Source organism: Amblyomma maculatum, chromosome 2 (assembly GCF_055883805.1).
Source record: "Amblyomma maculatum isolate TAMU_Amacu chromosome 2, ASM5588380v1, whole genome shotgun sequence".
NCBI lineage: Eukaryota > Metazoa > Arthropoda > Arachnida > Ixodida > Ixodidae > Amblyomma > Amblyomma maculatum.
In genome coordinates, this window is record NC_139345.1 from 174,542,808 (window position 1) to 174,568,604 (window position 25,797).

The 25,797-nt window shown below is 43.6% G+C and overlaps 1 protein-coding gene and 1 long non-coding RNA gene across 6 annotated transcripts in view; one reads left to right on the plus strand and one right to left on the minus strand.

Annotated features, from left to right (window-relative positions):
* Nucleotides 1-5,519: 5,519 nt before the first annotated feature.
* Nucleotides 5,520-12,719, minus strand: LOC146200472 (uncharacterized). Of its 3 annotated transcripts, none has more exons than XR_014705250.1 (4): nt 12,548-12,719; nt 10,851-10,974; nt 10,214-10,371; nt 5,520-6,302 (listed from the first exon to the last, which is right to left on the minus strand). It is a non-coding gene; the product is annotated as an uncharacterized LOC146200472 (long non-coding RNA). The 3 variants fall into 3 exon arrangements; XR_014705249.1 differs by having other exon boundaries at nt 10,206-10,371; XR_014705248.1 differs by lacking the exon at nt 10,214-10,371 and having other exon boundaries at nt 5,776-6,302; nt 12,548-12,707.
* A 2,775-nt stretch (nt 12,720-15,494) lies between these two features.
* Nucleotides 15,495-25,797, plus strand: part of faf (ubiquitin carboxyl-terminal hydrolase-like faf) — a 241,639-nt gene continuing 231,336 nt past the window's right edge. For all 3 annotated transcript variants that reach the window (XM_084595526.1, XM_084595528.1, XM_084595527.1), the window contains exon 1: nt 15,495-15,784. The gene's annotated coding sequence lies outside the window, so the exon portion shown is untranslated. The remainder of the gene's footprint in view (nt 15,785-25,797) is intronic.

A 25,797-nucleotide genomic window follows, 5' to 3' on the forward strand; every position in this document is an offset into this window, starting at 1 on the left:
TTACCTCGTGCGCGATAGTGCGTTTAAATTAACAGCGCATTTCACAGAACTAGTAAAAGAATTATTTCATGGTTGATGGTGCCGCTTGCATTGCTCGGTGTCAATTTCAGTACGCAGATGTCTTGCGTTTACGTGTTATGTCGCTACGCCGACTGTCTGTGTCGTGCAAGTATGCATTTGCTTTCCTCGAGAATGCGAGCGTGATTAGTGATGCCATCGAAAAGCCTGCGCTCTGCGTCGCCTCTTTCGCGTGTGTATCTATGTCTACGCTATCGGATACTATAAACTCGTTCTCTAGCGAGGTCCTCGGGAATTTTCGCTCCCGCAGCTAGGCAGTCTGTGACCGAGAAGCTTGTTAGTATAAATAACGCATTGTGTCGTATTCACACGCTGCTCGCCCGTCTGGCTTGTGTTTACATTTCGACGAAGTACTTCCAACCCAGGGTTAAAAAGAAAAGAAAAAAAGGCGCTAAGAAAATTGATAAAAAGGCAGACAGGAAAGTAAATGGTATCTCACCCATTACTTTTTAACTGGCCAGGTTTCAAGGGAGCACCGCTGTTGTAGGATGGGTGGCAAGAGAGTCCTTTATTTTTATTTTTCATTTTTTTGGCACCAGTTCTGAGATTGAAACTTTTCTGGTTACATGATATATATCCTGTTCTCTATAGACTGCAAAGTACCACTAGGAAGATATTTCAAGAGATAAAGAAATTCTCTTTGAGGAAGATAATGCTTCTGCATTTCGGGGTTAATAACTCGAGCATGGTACAAGAAGAGCCACTTTGCCCTTTCTTTAGGGTCGTAGACATTTTTTACTGTACTGTGGAACAGCATATGATTGTTATTTTTATTGTGTTGTTTTAAACACGTTTCTTAAGATGTTACATATCTTTGGTAAAAGAATTGCATCATTTTGTTTCTTAAATTTCAGTTGCTAACTTCCTTGTGAATTATTCTATTTGTACGCTGTTTACAGAGGCTTTCTTCACCATAATTTTATCTTTATACAATTTCTGTGAACCACAGCGCTCTTTTATCTACTGCTAGTATTTTTCATTCTTCTGATTGTGTTTTTTAACAATGCAGCTGAAAAGGCCTGCCGTCCACATCAACTTAATTCGCTGAAGCCTCCAAGGCTAAAGAGCTTCTGCAGAAAGCTGCGAGAGGACCGGCGGATGCGTGCGTGTGGAATATGCGGCACAGAGGGCGACAGGAAAACAGTCAAGTCTATGACACTGAACATTCTTTTGAGTGCTCAGATATCAAAAGGATTGCTTCACTGCAATTATTGCACATACCATCTTTACCAGACAACAAGGCTTGCTTCTCAGCCTCCTAGTGTATCCAAATAACACCCCTAAAGACTAGAACATCTTATAATTTGAGGACAAGGGTGCTCTTTACCTTGTAGAAGTTTAGAGCTTGGAGGTAGCATGATGCTTACATGACTAAGAAATAAACTTTGATGCTTTATCTATTTTACAAACTATGCATCTGCAGTCTGTGCAAACGCAGTTCATGCAAAATTCTCATCAGACATCCATGGTTTACTCGAATCTTAAAAGTAAACCTGTCTGTAATCTAGCCAGGATTGCTTAAACACCTAAAGGAAATTTTATATTATTTTCATGCAAAAATGGCTACAGATAAAAACACTCAGTTGAGATACACAAGATAGGCATCGGGTTACTCCAGTTTCCTATCTCTGGGTACTGTGCCCATGAACTGGTAAATTAAATTCAATTATGGAGCACTTGAACGGTTGTTAGGTGACACAACTCGCCTGAACGCCATCTAAAAGAGTCAGCTTTGTCTTTTACAGTGATGATTATTGTATCTTGTGTAAATATATTCTATGACGGTGCTGCATTCTAGGCACCTAAAGATGCGTTTGTAAAAGTGTACCAAGCACAAATCATCACAGTTCCTTTACAAAAGCTGTCGGGCATTCTTAGTCGACACTGGGAGGAGGTAAAAATATTTATTCGGGCATCGAATCTTTAGTAAAGAACTGTCAAACTAGCCTCTCTAAAGCTTAGCATTGTGCTTATCTGTGATTGTAAATACTTTATAATTTTGTACATTAAAGCTAATTTTGTACATTAAGTCCACATAAGGTTTAAATCTGTAGGACATACAGTGACGATTTTTCAGTTAAACACTTTCTAGTACCTCATGTACCCCACACATTGTAGCTGATGGTTTTAAGCTTGATTTCTTAACTTAAAAATGATTTATGGTGACGAGCAGGCTTCCTACGTCTTTACACAAGCCCATCAGTTTATTGCCAACCTCTTCCACATTTCATACATCGTTCAGATAATTAGCTCAATTCCTTCAATCTTTTTGCTGTTGGTTTTGTTAAGCCCAGCGAAGGTTCGCCTGATCGAAATTCTTACACTGTATTTTATTTCATTCTCTTGAGATTTCTTTGTGCTTGGATTTTCACTAGTGTTGCATGGCTATTGTTGATGGAGATTGGTGTTCATTTGAAAAACATTACTTCGGTAAGTGCAGTAATATTTTGTCAGTTAATATGTATGTTATTGTTGTGCAGTAGGGATTCTGCAGGTCTGCCACTCACAAACTGATGCATGCCTCCAGCACCTGCCTAAACAACTTCCTCTATGACTTCTTCCTCCATTCCTTCCTCTTCCTGTATTATTCTATAAATGAGGACATGGCCACTTTATGTGTTTGTTATAGCTGTTAAAAGATTAGGACACAGAAGTACAGTGCAAAGCTGTTAGGGAGAAAACTAGTGTATCGTTCACTGGTTTGTAATAAAAATAATTCATATGTAATGTCTGACTGTGCATTCTCATGAGAAAACAACACAGTTCCTGCTCATGGCAAGCTGATCCCAGCAATGCTGAAGTTGTAGCAGGAAAACACTGCTCTAATATTAAACATTGATGGATGATACTCATGTGTCGACCCCAAGTGAAAGCATAAAGTGTGGCCTCAGGGACTGCGGAAACACTATGTTCCAGGCAAAGGCTGTGCTGATTACCTTGTCTGTATGTGGTAAGTAGTTTTACTTTTCATGTAAGCTGCACTGCAGAGCAGCTAATAATGCGTACTTATGCTTTATGTTACATGGCTGTCATATCTTGTGTTCTTTCTTTACCTGATACCCATTTATAGTTCCACTTAACTCGAACAATGCCACACTTGTTGCTGTTGCCTACTTGGCTTCAGAAGGTGTAAACTGGAAAAGTGAGAAAGGTGCAGAAAGCAATACTTTTCAAGAGAACTCTATGTCGAGCACAAGCACGTATTCAGGTACAGTATGTCACTACTATTTAGACATTGATGCATTAGTGCTTTGTTAACATAAGCATGCAGTTTACTGAAAAAGGTTTGTGGCTCAGAGTTGATTGTTGCCTAGACTGAGTGGCTTATTTAACGTTTAGGAGGATGCAAGAGAATGTGCGGCTGGGTATAAACGTTAGAAATGCTCTGCTGCAAAGTGAACAAGAACTCTGATATCAAGTGCAGGAGGCACACAACAATTAATGCTTGTGCCAGATGATGAGCCTTTAACCTTGTATGCAGCAGTGTGAAAATAGAGCATTGGAAAAGTAACAAATGGAAGTCTTGGTCATCTAGTGTCAAAGAAAAACAAGTGTTGAGGGCCAGCCTAGTTTGGAAACAAACATTTCAACAAGACTTCTCTTCAGCCCAGGTGAAGACATATTTTCTTGTTGAAATGTTTGCTTGCGAACTGAGGCTGAGTCAACTTCAAACTGAGTCAAGCTTGCCGTAGAGCATCTTTTTGTCCCCGCTCCCTGCATTTTTCTGTAAAAATGTTGAATAAAGATTGAATTGAAGGCTCATTGCAACCCTTACCTGGATTTTTTTATTCTGTGTGTACATGTTCCAATTGTTCTAACCCGGTTATGTAGCGAGTGCTTATGCACATTTACAATACTCTCGTGCACTGCATATGTAGAAAAACATTCTCAAGAAGCTGTGGAAATAAATAAATATTAGCTGCTATGCAGAAAGCCATTACCTTTAATAGTGTGTCATCAAACACGAAAAACTGATTATTATGTTGGCTTTCTCGTACAGCTAATGGGCCTCATCCTATCAAGCTCCACTTGACAGCTGTCTTATGAGTCTCGGCCTTTAGAGCAGCCGCAAATCATTTCTTGCAATTAATCGCCAGGTGTCCAAGAAAGCACACTTTACGTATGTGCAAGGAAGGTTGTGTGCATCAGTTCTGTAAGGCCAGTCTGCATTCACTCACTTATTCACGGGGTCATTTATGCTGCAGTTGACAAGGTGATGTTTGGATATATCTGTAAAATCATTCATTTGTTTTACTGATATCCTTTTCTTACTGTGAAATGTTTACTCCACTTTTACTTCAGCGTATATCACATGATTGAAATATTCTAGAACTAAACTTGACCGGGACAAGATGGATGAAAGGCACGTGTGTATACGTAGGGCCATCAAGAACTTGAGTTCAAGAGACTGTGCGAGCTCATTTAAGTTTCATTTTGAGCACTGGCATAGATAAGCTTTGATTTCAGTATATTCTTGAGTTAATTGAGTGACCCCTAATTCCTTGATTAATATATCAGTAATTAAGCTAATTTTGGATTTGACGTGTTATGTACAGTCGTGGTCAGAAGTCCTGATGCCAAATGATTTTTGTCTCAGCCGCAAAATGAAGCCGTATGGTATCATTAAAGAATGAATTACCTTGAAATGCTATCAGACCGTTTCTGGCTGTGGTAATAAACCATTTCAAGGCATTTTAAATGCCTTTAGGCCTTGATGGCGTGACGGGTTCATTTTGCGGCTGAGACGATAATCCTTAGGCTTCAGGACTTTTCATCACTACACGCTGCTCTGATAATCGCCGAGGTGTGATACGCATTCAATCCCTTCACCAAATGAGCGCCCTGTAAGTGAGCTCTGTCGCCAGAGAATTATAGCGCTTTATTTGAGAATATATTTAAAAAAAAAAAAAAGTGTCGGCTTGATCAGTTCACCGCGGTTGTCAGAGACCTGTCGCCGACAAAACTAATACCGATTCTGTGATATTAATCAAGAGTGACAAGCTGCAACGCTAAAAGTGAGCGGCCGCATAGGCGAGCGCGATCACACAACGGACCCAATTTCCGTAACACGTGCGGTACAAGATCGAGGGCAGTCACGCGCTGCGTTGCCTGCAGATCTCGAGACGCCTGCCTGACGCGGCGAAGAATTAAGCCGATCGTCGTAGAGTGCTCCCTTATGCGCATTTGGTGATGACGTTCTCAGCAGAACTAGCTTAAAAAGCGCTATGATCAAGCTGTCACAAACTAGGAGTTGTTTATACGTGCGCCGATCGAATTTTGTACTTGACGCGAGAAGGATCGAACATGCGTAGTACGTATTGTTGTTCACTCGTACTTATCAGTAGGTGTTCCATCCCTTGGCCCAGACGGCCATAGACGTCCGACGGTCGACCGACGGACGTCCGCTTTCGGACCTTCGGACATCCGACGGAAGTCCGGTTATGTTCGATATACGTACAGCGGACGTCCGTCGGACTATCGTTCGTGGATCCGGATCGCGTCCCACGGACGTCCGGCGGGCAGCCGGAGGCGGACATTCGGACGTTTCCCGGAACTTGCCTGCAGGGCCCACTATTGGTGTAAAAACTTACCAATAACATTCGTGTAAAGCTCAGCAAGCATGTGCCATGGAAATTTCAGTCACATACTAGTGCTCAATGCCTTTGTCGTGAGAGTAAAGCAGACAATATAATATGCAACAGGTTCAAGTTTCCTGTTGTCTGCTTTACTTTCACACACAAAGCACTGAACAGCAGTGTGCAATTAAAACTTCCATCAGAGGCACATATGCTAGCTGAGCTTTACACAAATGCACCATTCCTGAAAACATGCGAAGTGCATAGGCATACCAGAATGCGAGGTTGTAAAAAAGCATTTTTTTTGGCTTTATTGCAAAAACTGCATGCATAAATAGTCTACACTAAAAAAATATCGATGTTAAGGAATGGCACGGTAAAATGCAGGCCAACTGGAGTATTAAGAATCTACTTGAATAATTTTTTTTAATTATCCTTGGCCGTGACAGCTCTTCCCTTGGGGAGGTGGTGGAGGAAAAGGTATTTATTGAAACCTAATATTTCGGAATTAGCGAAGAGATGATCGAGTTCTCTGTGGGCGGCCTCCGCAGGCCGGGATTCCAGGAGCAGTTACTATCCTGTGCATTTGCTCGATCAGCTGTTGCTGGTCTTTCAGGCTTAAGATGGAAAGAGCAGGTTGGGCTCCTCCTGCAATAGAAGGGAAAATGAAATTCAAGTTATCTGTGCTGAACTTTGATTACACATCTCCAAGGGCAACTGCCAGTTTCTCTCAATTGCTTTTTCCAGATGGCACTGCATCTCCATTCAGAACTGTCACATTCTATATAGAAAGGTCATATAACTGCAGCAAAACCCATGCAGAATAACAAAAGATACAAATGTAGTTTGACCAGAACCTGGCATTCAGTATTTTAATGTTTTTATGTCGTCTCTTTGAACATGCCACTCTGACCAAACATAGCATGTTATGCTTGCTGCTATGCGCCCTCAGCAATGCCCAAGACATGGAGTGCACATGCAGAGAAACTAAGCATAAAGGATGCTGTATATGAACATAAAGCACAGCCAGAGCATTGCAGTATTACACAGGTACGCATTGGCGGCAGAAACCTGCATTTTGAGCGGTTTAACAGGCAGATTTCTAAAGTCATTGTTCCTGCTCTGAAAAGAAGTGATGAATAATACAATCATTTAAAATTGTTACCTTTTTGTTCTGTAAACTGCACATTTCGCTGGTTTCCATGTACCCTCTACCGAAGACATTCCCTGGGCGTGTCAGGGGTATATCGACATCAACATCTAGGCTACAAGCGTCTAGAAAGCGTCTCCTTAGAGCAGCTGCGACGAAGTAACTTATCTGATAACATGCAAGCTGTTGCAGCAGAATAAAGACAGACATTTGACATGTGGCTAAAGCCCAATGTGGAAGCATAGCCCTCCGCAGTGATTGCGCAGTGCTCATGCTTCTACAAGAGTTAAAAGTAAAGTTATTTGTTTACCCACAGCGCAATATGTGACATTACAATAGCAAGGCTTATAGTTACACAAAACACAAAAAGCTGACAACCACAAGCTCCTGATGTATTACCGGCAGCATGCAGCATGGATGCTAGTTACTGAAATATGGTTGCATAATTCTGGCAACCAGCTGTGCATGTATGTCATGGATTTCTCAACTACGCACAACAAATTACAAAAAAAAATAATGGTCTTTATATATGCAGCCAGCTGTTCACAAGAAACACTAGCTTTTTTATGGGGAAGGTAGTGGGCGCCAAAGAAACTGCCCCTGTAAAGGCGCCTAATTTGCCCCTATGTAATATCGGGGACAAAAGTGTGTGGACTACACAAACTGCTATCAAAGCACATAACTTTCACATCGACCAGGAAACTCGGACCACACTTGTCAATGTGAAAGTTGAACGTTAGTTCTTTCATGTGTGCAAGAGAAATAAGGTCACAATTCGTTTACATCACGATTCTAGTCCAAAATCTCCAGACATACTGTCCAGAGACTTTCGCCCCCGCAGTATAAGCCACCACTTGGGTAAGAGATTAGTAAAAGAAGTGTATAAAAGACATTAGTGCTGCTGGACAGCCTAGCTATAAAAATGGTATTGACATTGGAGTACTGCCTTAAGGCGGGGCCTAGGGCATTACAAAAGCAAGAGTTAGTGTCCGCTGGTCCTCATTTGAACGAACAAAAAGAGGGGGGGTGGGGAAGAAATCTACCTCAACTACATGTTTTGAGTGACACCAAGCCGCAGTTAGCATTAAAGATATCACACAGTTTTGTGAAAGATTTGGGAGTGCTTTGCTGCTTTCTTACAGGATTGGACAAAAGAGCTCACCATCTTCAGAAAGGCATGTTATATAGAAATGAAAATAGTGAATTTACTGCATCTGGCCACAACAACTTGCACACGGAGAGGAAGATGAACTGAAAATTTTATACATGAATGTACGTATTTACAACAGGTGAAATGATGACCATGATCTATGCCGAAGAGGAAAGAGATCAAAATCTAGCTCAGAACGAGTTCTCCAGGCCGCGGGGCCGTTTCATTAACTTCGGGACTCCGTCCACATTTCTCATCCCCAATGACAACGAACTCACACATGACTGGCTAACAAACATTTTGGCATGTCTTTCCACTTTCATAAGGTTCTTCACCCTCTCCCTAATACAAGCAATGCAAAAAGGACAACAAATTCGTTTCACAACAAACGGAATTTAGAGAATGGACCTCGAAATGATTGGCTCACTAGGTCACATGCCAAACTCTCTCCCCTAGGAAATAAAAAAAGAAAAAAAAATTAGAACCCATTAAAACGGTGTTCCACGTGCGCAACCATTGCCCAAAGCTTGCATCCTTGGCGGCTCTTTTTACAGGGCAATTATTGGCGTCCGAGTCAGCACCATTGCGGACCACATCAGAAGAGCCAACCCACATCCTCCCGCTCCGCATCATACCGTCACTGTTACACACTTGCCCTTTCTCAACGCCGCCGTCTCCCACCACTGTTGACATCCAGGGTTGGAATCCTCAACGAAACCCCCCTCAGCGCGCCTGCACTGAATAATTGTCACTTTTGTGGGCTCCCCAACAAGGAAGAGGGCCTTACACCCTTCAAATTGAGTGTTTTTTCTTTGAACGATAAGCAGTTCTTCCAAAAGAGGTGCGCATTTCAAAGTTGTGCTGCCTCCGGGTGATGGGTCCAGTCAGTGTACTAAGGACCCCTTAGTTGGTGTATACTGTTCGTAAAGCTCCTTAAATAAAAATTAGCCCCCTACATGACGCAGCAACGAGAACTGCCTGTCCCCGCGTCTTCGAGTGCGACAGCAAAGTCCTCAAAAGAAGGGACTTCTTTCCATCTCTGCCTACGTTTCCATTAAGCACTGTAGCTACTGTAGCTGCCTCTCTGTGCGCATCTCCCCGCCTCCTGCCCGAGGGCAAGTGGGAGACGGCCGCAGCTGGGCATTGAACAAGTGACCCAAAAAGAGTAGACTGTATAATGATGCCTAGCATACCCACCGATCCCTTACAGAAATCATTAAAAGAATGAAAGCAACACATCAGATAACGCTACAATGTTTCTAAGTGCAAAGTCGACAACTACAAGTATTATATAAATATATTGTACATCTCTGCACATTAACTAGACAGAAACAGTGCAGAGTAAACTAATAACCCAGTGTCTGGCAACACTATTAAAAGGGGATAAAGGCCACGGGGGGCTACGATTATTAGTACCGTTTTGCCTTTAAACTACAATAACATACTTGTTGCAAGCTTAAAATCAGATTCACACCTGTCCTACCCACAGCAATGGAACACACATCTGACTCAAGTCTGCAGAGAAAGAGCAATCTAGACTATTACAGACGCACCCTTGGTTGTTTTTCTGGCATTTCTGATGAAGAATCTGACTTGTCAGTAGCATGTATATGAATAACAATCCTATGGCAGTAAATGCACCAGATTATCTGGAGTGGCTTTTCTTTGCTGACCACATATGAGGTGAGCTATAATTTATCCAACTTGGTCTAGCTTTATTCTATGAATAACAAAGCTATAGCAGGTACACAGTCGCCCACTCTTAGGCTGAACATGCGAGTGCGTGGCATGCACTTTTCGAGATGCCACTGCATCCATCGCAGCCGCACACCGTAGCGAAGAGGCAGACAGCGTGAAGTACCAGCCTCTAGTCCCTCTACCGCCACTGGGGTTCCAAACTAGGGACCCCTTGTTTTTGTCAGGACAGGCCCCCCCAGGGTCAGCTAGTGCGTAACCTCCTGTATTTGTATCTGATGGAAATGTTTTCCACCACCACCCACAATACGCAGCTGCGCATCATAGCAGATGTGAAGCAACAGCTCCTGGTCCTTCTACGCATAAGCCACTTTGCCTTGATGCATGCCTGCGCACCATAGTAAAGAGGCAGACGACATGACGCAGCAGCTCATGGTACCTTTACACATGAGTCCCCCCCACTGTACTTCGATACGCACCATAGCAAATATACAGGCTACGCCACACAGCAGCTCCTGGTCCCTCTATGCATAAGCCATTTTGCCTCAATACGCACCTGCGTACCTGAGCGAAGAGGCAGACGTGAAGCTGCAGCTGCTGGGCCTCCATGCACAAGCCACTTAGCATCAATGCACGGCTGTGCACTGTAGTAAAGAGGCAAAGGACGTTAAGCAGCAGCTCCTGGTCCCTCTACACATCAGCCATTTTGCCTCGATGAGCATCTGCACACCGTAACAAACAGCCAGATGTGACAAAGAAGCTCCTGGTTTTTCTACACATAAACCACTTTGCCTCAATGCACGTCTGCACACCGGAGCAAAGAGGCAGATGACGTGAAGCTGGAGCGACTGGTCCCTCTACGCACAAGCCACTTATCCTTGATGCATGGCTGTGACGGATGCATTGCTATTTTGCAAACTGCATGCCACACCTTCCCATTCAAGCTAGGAGTGGACGACAGTGTAAACGTAAAATAATGGTTATTTACTTCAATGGACAATGACAAAAAGTAACATAGTGGACAATGTAAAAAGAATTTGCTGCATAAAGTTTGTTGAAACCAGTTCTACATCCTACATGTAAACAAGCTAAAACCTGTCGAAGGGATGTCCTGTGTGTTTAAAATCATCACGCTCAAACAACTTCAACACTGACAATCATGATTCAATATTAATAATATAGATAATGATACAATACTCACTTTTAGCCATACCAAAGAAATGAGAATGCAAAGGGATGTTGCTGTTTTTCCCCCGTGGATGAGTTTTCCATGCTCAAAGTGCTGCTTCCTGTTGGCCTATGAAATCGGCTACAGCAAATGGCATCTGAAAAATTTTTGGAAGCCTTATGCTAGTCTTCAACGAGAAAAGCATTGCCATACAGAAGCAGAACACAAATATTTTTACAACACACTAAAAGCACCAACTGCGGTGCTGTTTTTAGGATGACTAGGTACAGGTTTTGCTGTAGCAAGCCAAATGTTAGCCTTCAATAAGGAAAGCATTCCCATACAGAAACAGAACACAAAAACTTTTACAACACATTAAAAGCATCAATTGCACAAATGTTTGTAAGATGACCAGGTACAGGTTTCTGCTATAGCCCACATCATGTGACCGGCGGTTATCAGAAGCCTTGTATGTGAGCATGATGCCCTAGATTCAATTTATGGCTATCACTGCATTAACAAACATGGGTTTAAAGCTACTTTAATATGATAATCTAAGAACATGGTAAGAGCTTTCAGTGCAAGACATAAGCTCAGTATCATGCACTATAAGGTGCTGCATGGCTCTAGTGTAGCTTTGGCATTATCTCGCTGTCAATAATGCAGTGAAGTTCTTAGGAGCCTTTGAATATCTATAAGGACAAAGCAACAGCAATTTTGTTTTCATCTCACTTTTGCTCAGCTCGTTTTTTTTTTTTTCGTTTTTTTTTCTTTTTTTTTTTTTTTTTTTTTTTTTTGAGCCCGCGGCTTGCATGGCCTCCCAGTATACCTGTTTTGCGTAAAAGAAGGCGTTGCAGGCACCAGAGCTCACAGCCCAACTGTATCGCGGCGGCGGTATGTCAAATTCGTGCCAGAACAGCGCAGAACAACGGGTCAAGAAAAAGACAAGTGCTGACTTTTTTTTTTTCTCTCATCTCCTTGTCCGGTTGTTCTGCGCGGTTCGGTCCCACAAGCATAACCAACATGCGCAAGGTGCCATAATAGAAGCCTGGGCGAGTTGGTATGTATACATTCTAAAACAGCGCAAAAGAACAGGGACGAGAGAACGAAACGTGTTGTACGTTTTGAGAAAGCGCTCGTGTTGTAGTACGTTTCGTTCTCTCGTCCCTGTTCTTTTGCGCTGTTTTAGAATGCGCAAGGTGCTGTCCTGGTTTGTCAAAGCTGAAGGAGAGTACTAAACCTTTAGTTATTTAGTAGCTACAGCCGTTCCTTCTAGAAACTGTAGTTGCCGTAAAGCTCGAGAGAGAAAGATCAGCGGTTGTCCATTAAAAAAAAAGCAAAAAAAAAAAAAACTCGCGACGTTTTCACAAGTGTAGGCATGTCGCACGATAGGCTCGAGGAGTGCAAAAGATTTCTCGTATAGTTTTTACAACTCAGCACGTTGCGCATGGTTAACAAATTAACTCCTTTAAAGCTCGGGCAGGCACTCCTTTATCAGAGACAGAGAAGTTGCGCGGCTTACTGGCGCAGCGTCCAGTAATGCCGAGAAAGATGGCCCTCAGACTTGAGGCTGCACTTTAGTTAGTCGGCGCGGAGCCATCCTGTCAGTCTCGCCTAAAACACTCGACCGTTCGGCTGCTCTACAGAGCTGTTTCCTTACCCAAAAGCTCAGCACCATCGGTGCATCGAAAAGTTCCACTAAAGAAACAAAAGTTCGTTGAAATACTTACTTTGGAATCGGCGGGTGAACAAAGTGTGCCAGCCGCACCAAGCCACAGCAAAAACAATGCTAGCAGTGCATTACAGCCGTAGGTATTTGTAACTGCGCAGAAAATGCAGAACACGGAAACGTGAAGCCATCTTCCATGACTAAACTTCAACTTGTCAGGTGGATTGGATTGGCTCATTTCAGATTTTTTTGAAGATAGGTTCGGTTTCGTTCTTTTTGAGCTTGCTTCTTGCTGCGTCTATTCAGCCACTGATTAAAATTTCACCGAAGCATCACGATAGAAAAATGTTTAATGGTCATTTAACTTTTCATCAAAAATTTTTGATGGAAGAATTCAACGGTGAAACATGCGGAAAATAAAAAAAATCTGTTTAATGGAAACGCTTTCTATCGCATCGATTCGCACTGGTATCATATAATGCAGACTTGACGGCATTACTGATTTATACGCAGTTCAGACGAGCTCGACGGCTACAAACTATATCATAGCTGTGTAAAAGCAAATCCAGTGGCGGACGTACGGCGGCTGTCCGCTGGGCGAACGGATTCGACCATCCGCTTTCGTACGTACGCCGGAATTCCGGCGGACGTCCGAAATCGGCCGCCGAGTTGCGGCCGAGTTCGGTTGTCCGTCGGACGTCAGTGGCCGTCTGGGTGGGAAGGTTAGTAGAAGGCAGTTGGTACCAGGAAAGCAATCGTACGACAAAAACTGACGAGACGACATTTTCAATATGTATTCCGCGGAGATTGAAAATGCATCGATTCTCTGGCGCCGATCTCTGAATCACGAAGTAAATGCATAAAACAATGTGCCACTGTGCTGCGAAACGGCTGCAGAATCGGTTTGCCGATGGTTTTGTCCTTTTTCGCGATGCTACGAGCGCTTTGCTAGCGGGTTTCCATAGCGTGACCAAGGGGCGTCTGCTACTGGACCTCTATGGCGTGTTTGCATGGTTTTGCCGTCAGGTGCCGCATGGATTGCTGGAATCGCGAATGGGAAGCCCAGTTTTTTTTTTTTTTTTTTTTTTAATTGGTTCACAGGAAGGGAAAGGCACAGTATCTGTCACACTTGCTATGTGGACACCTGAACCGCGCCGTAAGGGAAGGGAGGGAGGTGGGAGTGAAAGTGGAAAGAGAGAAAGGGGAGCCGTAGTGGAGGGCTACGGAATAATTTCGATCACCTGGGGATCTTTAAGGTGCGCTGACATCGCACAGCACACGGACGCCACTTCGTTTCACCTCCATCGAAACGCAGCCGCCGTGGTCGGGTTCGAACCCGGGAACTCCGGCACAGTAGTCGGAGTTCCCGGGTTCGAACCCGACCACGGTTGGAAGCCCAATTCGTTTCAAATGGGCGTCCCAATTGGGATTGAAGTAACCCATTGGGTTTCCCATTAGCTCAATGGGTTTATTCAATCCCAATTGGGATGCCCTGTTGGTTTCTTCAGTCCCAAATGGGAGTCACGAAACCAACTGGCGTCCCAATTGGGAGTGAAGAAACCAACTTGTCTTCCCAACTGGGAGTGAAGAAAGCTGTTGTGTTGTACAGTACCCATTGGACAAACCATTTAGGATTAGCAGATCCAATTCAATCTGACTGGTCTGCCCATTGGACCCATTGATTTTTTTTTTTTTGACTGGGACATATATTAGGTTAGACTTTTCAAAAACAGCGCTAATTAGGTGCGATCGCTGCAGCAAAACACACAACGATATTCGCCGCGTGCGCGTTGTTTGACACCGGAGGAAAGGATGCAGCAACACTACAAGCAAGGAAAAAGCACGCGGAAACACGTACGTGACAAAGCTCGGCCATTGCAAGGGTCGAATGCCGAAGGAAAACTCTATCCAGAGAGGTGTAAATTGAATTGAATTGGTTCACAGGAAGGGAAAGGCGCATCTGTCACACTTGCTCTGTGCACACCTCAACCGCGCCGTAAGGGAAGGGAGGAAGATCCCCCAGGTGGTCGAAATCCGTAGCCCTCCACTACGGCTCCTCTTTCTCTCTTTCCACTTTCACTCCTTCCTTCCTCCCTTCCCTTGCGGCGCGGTTGAGGTGTCCACAGAAAACAAGTGAGACAGGTACTGCGCCTTTCCCTTCCTATAAACCAATCAGGCACTATACTTCATATAATTCTCATTAGCATCATCTTTTTATTGAGGGGCTTTACCGGGCAAAGACCGCCAGTTTTGGCGTCATGCATATGATCGAGGCGGAGGCACACATCGAACTACGCGCTTTGTGCCGAATTAAGGCACACCCGTAGTAGATATGGTCCCTATAATAATGGGATCAAAGCAGCGTGATCGCCAGACTGCTGAATTTTTGAGCGACGCTTTTCGTATAATATCATTCATTAACTATTAGCAACCACGCGCGCGGTAATTAAGCGCGGCATGGCCTCGATTGCTCGCGGTGAAGCGCACTTGCACGACAGCGATAGCTTTTACTGGCATTGTCTAGATGACGCTACTATCCCTAAGCACTAAAACGTGGTCTATGAGACCATTTCTTTTTGGCGTTGGTATTTCGAAGTTTAGAAGGGATTTTGCCAACTGATGCATCTACGAGTATTCTGTGTGCGTTGTTTGTAAATATCTTCCATATCTTCTAGTTCCACATAGAAAAATTCCAGAAGGTGTGGAAGGAAACTGCCTTGCTGTGGAAGGAATGTGAAGAATGAAAAAAGTTTCAACGAAGCGTTGACCTTGGCGTTGAAATTAGGGTAACCAGCGGTTACAGCAGCAAGTTGGGACGGTTTTCTAAGTAAAATAAGAATGCAAAAATCAAATGTATGTTTTAAGTTCTGAGAGCCAAATATTGATACTTATTTTTAACTCCCAACACTTTACTTATTTTAATTCACACTGCAGAACACGGGATTAGCATGTCCGAGGTTTAGCTGTACCGACCGTCCCCAACAGCCTTTTTACGCCGTCGTCTGGCTACAAGGGGCCGTCAGTCTCCTCTGTGCAACGGCAACGATACTTGGCGAGATCTGGAATTTCCGATCAGGCCTACGTGCCGTGCCCGGCTTCTTTGCGCGTTGTATTCGCGGGTATTCCTTTGCGTACAGTCCGCACAGCTGAGCGCGCGGCCGCCACTGTCAGCGAGCACCCCGCGCTCAAGCCGCGAGGCTAACTGGCGACCGGCGGTCGGGGGCAGCGATCGAGCGGCGGCGCCTCCTCTGCTGACGGCACCGCTACGCTGACAGGCAGCTGATAGTCCACACCGCTGGTAAGCATTTTATATCGCTTACTCTGCCTTGTCTGGCCGTTCCCGTGGCCGAACATTCCAGTTCAGTAGTCCATCGCATGGCAGAGGCGCGTCTGCTTTAAGCGCACCCCTCGAGGAGCCTGTCGTCGATGTTCGTCGCCGCTACATCAGCCTGTCAGTGTTCGTCTGCGGCTCGTCGGCTACCGAGGCGGGCTTTCGCGCTCACCAAGTTTCTACAGCTAATATACCCGGCTCAGACACTCTGACGGCAGCCCTCGAACGTCATCGAATCGTGGGGTACCCATGCCGGCGATTTCGGGAACCGGTGCCTCAGGGGGCCTGTGCCGCCGACGAGACCCTAATCGCGTTACCCCAGACGGGCGCAACGCCGACGCGGGGGCGTACTAGTCCCCAAGTGACGCTTTGACCAAAGGTTGGAAGAGATTTGGCCCCGGGTGCGAGACGCTGATTCACTTGCTGCCGAAACGGACTACACTGTCCCGATGTAGTTGGCCAGGGCTGTGGCCGCCGCCTAGCCGATCGCAGTGTTCGCTGCTAGTGTTGCTGCGGGGATCGCCACCAGCGGTAATTCCCAGGCCAGTGTGTTGTGATAAAGGCCGAGCCTCCTACACTCTCTTGGAATATGTGCCTACACTGCGGAGGTTCCGTGCGCGTTTATTTGCTCGCCCAACGTGGCATGGAGCATGCGATATTGATTACGTGTGAAACTGCATCAGTGGCCTTCCCTGTGTACTCGCAGGAGAAAGAGGGAACCGGTCTGTATTCAAAGTCAAAAGCGCTTCGAGCATAGCATGCGATTCCAGCAGTGACTCTGTGAAAGCTGCATGTAGTGCATGTTCCATTGCCACTGCGACTTGTGAGCTTATCATTAATATCTTGGGAAGCCGTTCAGAGTATAAAAAATGGTGTTTGGTTGGCTGCTGATCTAAAAGAGGCCTGAAGAGCTTTAGCAGTGTTTGCTTCATCTTCTGTTAGTATTGCATTTAGAGGGCTGTGCATGTTGCTTCTTTGGCATTCACCAATATTATTCACTACCTTCCTTTTCTTGTTGCATGCCATGACCATGTCGCTGCATGCAACAGGCATTTTTAATTGTTTGTACCAGTAAAGGAAAACAAATTGCTTAAATAGTTTAAATGAAGTTTGTTTGAACTGTGCTGATAAGTTCTCGTTAAGATTTTTTGTTGTTATGGCAGACACTACATTGACAACCAAGATGTCTTGTGATGGCACATTGCACGGGACTTAATTTTTTATCTAGCTGTTTATGTGGTTTGGTCTACAGAAAGCCAGATTAGTGTTCAGTGTACTGGGAACATAGTTTGTATGTTTACTACATTGATGTTTTACTCACATATCCATGGAAGGGTGTACACACAGTTGTTTTTGATACTGTCTTCAACTTTTAAAATCATGGCCCGGAAGTCTTGTGGCATTACTTCATGTGAACAGCAATGGGGACAAGTTGTCAGTAGTTAGGTGGTACAAAAAGATGGAGGTGAGGTGGACGAAAGTCAGATTTCGGGCAGGCGTTATACTTCCGTGGCATTCCTCCTCATAAGTAAAATAAACGAGTTAGACAGTCATAACAGCTTGATAGCTCACTTAATGGTGGAGGTCTTAATGACATCACTTAATGGTGAGGGTAGTAGTGGTGAAAACTCGGGGATAGGTTATATGCAACATAAATACTAACAGAAGTAGATGCAGCAGCCATCGCTATAGCTGTGTGGCAGGGCACTAGACTACAAATTCAGAGGTCATGGGTTCGGATCTGACCAAAGGCATGTGGCTGTTTTTTAATCTATTTTCTGATCAGCTGTCTCCCATATTTGTAATATTATTTCACATTCATTGACAATGAAAAGAAATTTTCCTTATGGTTTTCTTCGTGTTAGTGTCTATTGGTACCCTTTGTCAGGATGGTGCGTTATACCAGACACTAGGTGCTTTTCATTCATTTGCTTTTTTGGGGTGGCTGCATGAGTTTGTATATCAAGAGCCTCAAACTCATATTGCTATGTGGACTACAGTGAGAAAAGTTCGTCTCTTGCGAGACCAAGGGATAGTAATTCAAGAAAAGAGGAATAAATATAATCAACAGCAAAATAAAAATGAATAATAACAATAACATAAATAAAAATAGACCAAAATAGCACATTCCCAGGCCACACTTTCTCATTCATTGTGGAAAAGAAAAGCAGCACGTGGTACCTTTTATCTAATCGCCAACCGGTCACCACTCCATGATGGCTCGGAAAGAGCTACTGGAAAGGTACACTGAAGAATACCATAGCCACTTATTAAAAAAAAAGAAACATATACTTAACTATGAAAGAAACCGGGTAGACGGGCACCTTTCTGTTGAAGGCAGTTGACGTCCGTCAGTTCATGCAAATTAATGGACTGATGCCTCTTTTCATTTGTCCCATCTAAGGATGAGGCATAGTAGTTGATTGTAATTGGAAAGCAAATTTGGGGGTAAAGCCAGGTTGTATAGCTACTGGCACCAATTTTAGAACAAAGGCTGATACTTTTGGAGCCAGCGGGCCGCATCACTCAGCTCCGTTTGTTTAAGACCCCTGGTGTATGTGAAGAAGATGACAGCTTGGTCCTCAGTTGAAATACATGCCGAGGTTTACAAAATTACTGGTAGATTTATTAGTTAGTATAGGTCTAGTCTATGAAGAATGGTCATTCAAAATGGTTACAATAAATTAGGCTTTGACTGATGTGCTTCACATGTGTTGAGCAGCAGAGCCAGAGTTCTGCTCAAGGGAAATGAATGAGGACGAGAGTATTACGTAACCTAGCACACCTAATTGACTACTAGCAAAAAATGCCATTTTAAAAATTTTTAAATGCAGTGGCTTTTTTTTTGAAAGGCTTAACATTTGCAGCAATCCAGTTAATACTTCAACGATCACCTACTGGTAATCAGTTACTTTCTATCCAGAAACACAATTTGTAAATACTAGTACAGCTTTGCGAACCTGAACTTGGTGGCAAACAGTAGTGCTTGAATGGGCTAATCCTTTCATTCGTATAGAAATTTGTGGACTACCTATTTGATGTGGAAGGTTCAGAGTGGTATGAAACGATTCAACGTGTTACGGAGCACAAAGTGACTTGTTGGGATAGAGCCTAGAATAGCCCAGAGATTTGCACTGACGACCTTTGTTATCCAAAACCATATCTCCTGTGAACCTTCGTACATCACGTGCGCCAGCTGCATTGGAGAGGAGGAGTGGAGACGATTAGGGTGGTGCAAGGCAAGGGCGTGGCACCTGTCATACTTCTGGGTGGACACATGAACCACACCATAAGGAAAGGAAGGAAGGAGGGAGTGAAGAAGAAAAACTGCCCTAGTGCAGGGCTGCAGAATAATCAAATTTTGTTTTTTAATGTAAAATTTGGCCGGGAAGCTTACCAAGTGTGAAAGCGTGTGAGGACCAAATTGGCAGCAGCCACTGTGGCCTATGGCCAGTGATCGTAAAACTTGGCTCTAGGTTTCAAGGATAGTTAACCCTCTACAATTTTTATCAAAGTGGCTTTCATGTTTAGGGCAACTCGAGCTCTAACTTTCCAGAGCATTAGCAACAATGAAGCATGCTGCTTTGTTGAACTACAAGCTTGTGCACAAAGACTTTGTATGAAACATTTCACGCTTTTCTCTAGTGTGTACACCGTGAGATCCTTCAGCCCTGGTGTTCTCACAAGGAAAGACATATAAGATATTGACAATTTATGACAATGACTAAACAATTGTTGACATTCTTCGTGCTACAAATAATTTACAGGAGGAGGGTAGTTTTGCAGCATGTGCATCATTTTTTTGCATCTGCACAGTTCCTCCATTTTCAATGCACTTGTTCCATTGGGCCATAAGCTCGTATGTTCCTTCCTAGGAGAAGGTTTTTCAGTTGGTCATGAAGCCACTTTTGCACAGCTTCCCACATCTCAATGCTGCACACTGTCTCTACGAGCATGGGTTGGGTAGGTGATATCTCTGTGGGTATGCATGTGCAATTTATTTCTTCCTGATCACATCAGTTGCCTTCCAGTTTAGCTGCAGTAACACGCCTTTTCCATCAGTATGCTGTTTGTACTGAGGAGGCAACAATGAGCAGTTATCGGATTTCTTTGGTCGGATGGCATGAAAGAGGCTAAAGTTCATGAAACTTTTACAGTGCTAAAAAAACCCTCCTTAATGTCTAGGTCTCGTTCAGCCCTCCTTCCCTCTTTTTGTGCTGGTCAAGGATGCTTTGTGAGGTCATCAGTTTTCCACGACCTTAGCTATGCATGAAGTGGTGAAAAAGTGCCTTCACAACCAATCAAGAGTTCGTCTCCTGTGAAGGGGTTTGCATGCTTGTGTCTTAGTGGGCCAAGTCCATTCAAAAGTGAGGAGGTTGTTTAGATAATGATATACAAATTATACTCTTATCTTTGTGTTAATAAATTACAGAACAATAAGAGCAAGTAATTTACTTGGTGGCTAAAAATAACGACTGCCGGTGAAAATTAACACTATGTATGGATTGCAACTAACAACAGAGCTAATGTAATGGCCACGTCATGTGACCTGGTAACACCACACAACCTGCTGGCCAATCACTGTCCGGTCGTGTCGCCTGCCAGCTGTCACCACCCAGAGGCGTGCTCGTGACTCTTTGGAGGGAGGTAGCTGCTCAGGCTCATTCTACTTGATGTTTAGGTTCATTATTGTAATAAAAATGCCGAGGAAAATAATGTAATAGTGATTGGCTGTAATTGACCTCTGAAATCAGTTACTTTTTGGACATCATAATTCTAGTTTGTTACTTCTTTTCTGTGATGTATGCAAGACTGGTGATAGGAAACAGGGCAGGGGTATCTGAATTTTTTGAATTTTCGAATTGTAGTCGGAATTTTGATACAGAATTTTCATTATGTAACTGAATGCTCATTCAGTTTCTCGGAATCGAAGTATGCGTGTTCAATAATATTCGAAATGAGTCGCGTGTGATTTCAAGTGCTCAAAGAGTTTTCAAATAATTGACACAAAGTTCAAATCGGACTTGCTATAAATCATTTTTATGGCCGTTTCAAAAACAAGGCCCACTTTAGTGTTGCAAAGTATGCTGCTGTGATTGTCTTGCATGTTCAGTGCATCAACAGGCTTCATTAGTATGGCAACATTCATGATGCTGAAACGTGTGTCCACTGATACTGGGTGGCGCAGCTGGGTTCAACGAGGTCCAGGAAACTGTGTTTATGCCTGATATTGAAGTCTGTGGCTCATAATGCCCATCACTCTCATCAACTGAGTTCATCGTCATCCTCAGGCGCAAAGGTTAATTTTCCGAGAGGCATGAAATGATGGCTACGGTGTTAATAGAGACATTCAGTATAGCGGAGAGTTAGCGGTGCAGACCTATGCCAGTTTTCTGGGTGGCTCCTGTAGACGTGCAGTGGTAAGGATAAGGCAAGGCACGGCAACAGGGCATGTATAGGAGGTGTCCGTAAAACCGGCATACATATATGCTAGTACATCTCCGCTATGCTAGCTCTCTAATGGCTTCACGCTGCGTGCCTCATAGAGAAGATCACTGTTGTGCCTTGCGACACAGTTACAGCTTTAACATGACTAGTTACAGTGCTGTTGCTAGCTATTTATATAACTGCACACAAGTAAAAAATAATCATACAAGCACCTACTTATTATTCATTTTGTTTCCTTGATTATAAGATTTGTTATGAATTCATTTTATAGCTGAGCTATTCATAAATGATTTGATTATGAGAAAATGTTGTTTGGACAACCCTAGTATGGAGAAGTTGGCATCTCAAAGCAACATATTCGGGAAGGTACTGCAGAGGAGGGCTTTGGATTAGTTTGAATTATCTTGGGCACTGTGATGTGCACTGAGTGTGCATGGACATTTGCATTTGCCTCTCAAAATCAGGCCGCTGCAGCTGGCATCAAACCCATCATTCTTGATATGAGCAGTTAAGTGTCCTGACCACTGAATGATTTAATTACTGCTAGCAGTAGACAGCTGTTGTAGGAACACTTAAGTGCCAGGGGTTGGGGGGATGCTGTATTGCCAATAAAGATTAGATGCAAGTGAAGATTAAAAAGATAGTTGCGAGTGACACTGAGCCCATATTTTTTTCTTGTCTGTGTGCTGACCTTCCTTTATTTTGCCTTCTTCAAAGCAGAGAGAAATCTGTCCACCAACATGTTTTACTCAGATTAGTTAGAATGATTGCAGTCAAGAATTGAACGCTGAATGAAGGAGTTGTGCTGAAAACTCAATACTATGCTTATTTGACAGGCATAACTTTAATTTTATGCTTGGATATATTAGCGAAAGTTCTGAATCACATTTTCAAGAAAAATTGAGCTGTCCTTCCTGAGGCAAAAGTTGCTAAAATAAATAGCCCAGAGAAGGTTGATTGCCGAGTGCAGCATCCGATGCTGGGCTTTTGAAAGCTACCAGGGTTTGAGCAGAGGTGTAATAATGATCATAAATTCTGGCCTGGCTTTTTGGTTGCTGCCTCGCTTCAGCAACGTAGTTGAAAATGAAAAAAAAAAAAGGCTATCAGAAGTGTTTGCCACTTCTGTATCATGAAATACTTGTGGCTTGGTTCATTTTTGTACCTAGTATTTGAAAAAATAGAGATGACAATGGAAATGGAATTTTAGGAATGTTGGTAGTTTCTATACACATTGGAAGTCACTGATATATTTTATTGTGCTGTATGAATAATAAGATGATATTGGTTATCGAAGTGCTCAACGTTGGACCACTGTTAGAGGGAAAGGTATGTGCAGTAACAAATTTCCATAGCAGGCTAGACCAGTGGAGTGGCATCCATGCTGGAAAGCACAGCTTTTGCTCCCTTTATCCATCCCAAGCTTTCAGACCTTTGAGACGTGGAGCACTGGATTGGATCCCTTTCTTTATTTTTAAGCTAACTTTACCTCATTGACCTCAGTATTGCATGCCTTACTAGTGGTGGAGTGGAATATTCCATGAAAGCTGGATCATTGTTGTTTACCTTATCCATAAAATGAAATGTGTTTGCATAGTTGTCATTGCAGTACCATGTGTACCTATCAAGCCATAGAATGCGTATACAATACTTTATCCCTTTTTTAGCGCGAATGTACTATTTCACAAGGTCTAACCACACCTCAGGATGTGTGTGGCTTGACCTCGAGTGTGACCTTGACAAACCAAGCAGCAACAGGTCACTCATAGTGAAGCGCCAACTGAGCGGTGCATCGCAGGCCCAAAAGAGGCTGCACAAAGGGAGGAGAGGAGGAGGCCGCGCACCCAGTGGTTCTAATAGGTGTGTCGACGGTCCCTGACAAAAGTCCTTTCCGCCACGCTTCTGGACAGGTGTCAATATTGAATTAGCTGGACAACAGGATTGTCTAGCTCATGTGGCACTGGCAGTGACTCAGCCCCAATGCGATACGATTGGCATCTTACAGTGCCATGGTTGTCTGCACAGGCACATCGCGCAATTGCTACGGCACATAAGACCACGCCAGGGCGAGTGTGCCAGGTTTTCTGTTCTCTTAGCCGAAGAAGCACGCCTGAGTTGGAGCAGGAAAGAAGATGCTGTAAATGTGAACGTGTTGCTTAATATGTGTGTACCCTAGAGTGTAATGAAACCAAAACTTAGGGCGAAAAAAAAAAAAAAGACCAACAGCCAAACTGAATTAAACCGCACTTTCACACGTCTAACTCGGTTTATTCTTAGTTGAAATCCTGCTAATTTTTGACATATGGCTCGTAATGCCATGTGTGGAATGCCACTTGAACATGCGTCAGTTGAACCTAGGGAATAGCTAAACAAACTTATGTGAAATCCCTTAGATAAAACCCAATGAAAATATTTCTAAGTCACTTTCTACTATTTTTCTGCACACGGCAGCAAAGTTTCAGTCTGACAAGTATTTTGGACTGTTTTAATGCACATATAGCAAATCAGCGTGCATCGCTGGGCATAGTTTTCGTTTCAGAAATTTGAGACACTACATTTTGGAAACCACGCAGGTTGCAGAACTTCCATTGTGCCATGCTTTCACTCTTAGGACTGTGGGTTGCCATATGAACTCAAATTCGAAGGGGCACTGTCACATTTCTTTCGAGTGCTGATTATTTTAGTTCCTACAACTGCTAATGTATTCCAGAGACTGTGCAAAAAATTACAAGAGTTCAGCGCTGCTGAACCAAATATTGAGCGAAAGCATCAGCTGCGGGGGACCGAACATTCTTTTTCTCTTTTTCTTCTTCTTCAGCCCACATATAAAGCCCCGCTTTAACTGAGCCGTATGAACGCACCTTAGTGGCCTATAGGGGTAATGTGAATGCCAGGGTCCTAGCAGGCTGATTCTGACTTGTATGGCTGACGGCGTGAGCCAGAACTCGATTTATCCAACTGTACGACGTCACTCCGTCTGTAGCGCTCCTCGCGGAAGGAGCGGGAGTTAGGCCACGTTGGTGTGCACCGCCTCGCATGGCTGACGGCGCGTGTTTTGCGGCAGATGGCATGACGTCAGACCAGGGGTGAAGCTAAAGGTCAATGGTATGCACCGCCTCGCTACGCTGAAGGCTTGAAAGTGCAAGTAGTATTGCTTTTGCAATAAAAGAATTGTAGACATTGGAGCACGCAAAGTAAAGGTTTTCACCTTCTAGGCCCAAAATGGAAAGAGCAGGTGGAATTGCATTTCACTCACCCAGTGTCCAGGCTGGGCACTGCTTATTGGAATTACTCATTACACTCGCACAGTGGTAGCCTGTGTGCCATCGTTACCTTGCCAGGCCATCCCATAGCCTATTTTGGAGCTGCATATTTTGGTAGTGTCATCAGTGTGTGTGTGAGATGTGTGCACTGTAAGATATGTGAACCACGGCTTCATGAGATAAGGATTCTGGGCAGAAGTAGAGATACGAAGGCACGCGAGGTCTTGGAGGTGTTTCACATAAGAAAGAGAGGGAAAATGGGTATCACTTTCTCTCCTGTGTTTGTCACTTCTTAGCGCTATTATTTTCAGCCTCGAACATTCCATGCATGGTGAAGCAGCTGGTGTGAATGAAGGGTGTGTCCTCAGAAGGGCTCTCAATGCCTGGTTTCAGCCCCTTGGGAATCAGAATAGTTGAAAGCCATCCCCTCCCAATAGCCTTATATTCTTGTTTCCTTTTAATTTTTTTTTTTTTTGTCACAGATTATTTGGCCATTTTTATTATTTTTTTTCCCGTGCTATCTTTTGAGTGTCTATAGCTTGTGCAGAAACAACCCTTTTCTCTAATTTTTTTTAATCTTTTTTTTTTTTGCACAAATTTAAGTGGACTTTTTACTTTACTGATTTTCTTGTATGCCTTGTTGCTACTTGCTCTAACAGCAAGCAGCTCTCTTCCAAGAGAGCTCGGAGCAAAAGAAAAAATATCGCCCCCTGGCATCATTCCTTCTTCTAAGGCTTTTCTCTTTCAGTTCGTTTTTCGTGGAGAATACTCTCAAATGTCACAATACTCAAAATGCATTGTTTCGAATTATTTCTGTAAGCATAAAAGTGTTAGGATGTGTTAGGTTCAGACAGGACCTATAAAAAATGTGGCAATTAATATGATTGTCATCTCACAACCACTGTTGTACATTGCTGCTACTTTATAACATTATTCGCCGGCAAGAGCATTTGTGGAACAAATCACAGTAGCTCTTGTTATGATTTCAGCTATCTTACTTGGCTTGAAATATCGCTATGTTCTACACTAATGCATTTTGTCTAAAGGGGGCAGGTAGGCATTACATTGTCGCATGCTTTTGAGTGTTTAAGATTTGCTCCATCATGTTGAATGGCTGCTCACTCATTTCCATTCAGGCAACTTTCATTTAGGTAAATGTTCTCTTGATTGTCCCTTGAAATGAGTTCGAGTGGTAATTAACTGTATTGGCGCAGTTCCTGTGATGCAGTGTGATGTGGGCGAGGCCACTTCTTCATATCTCACCTCACTCTA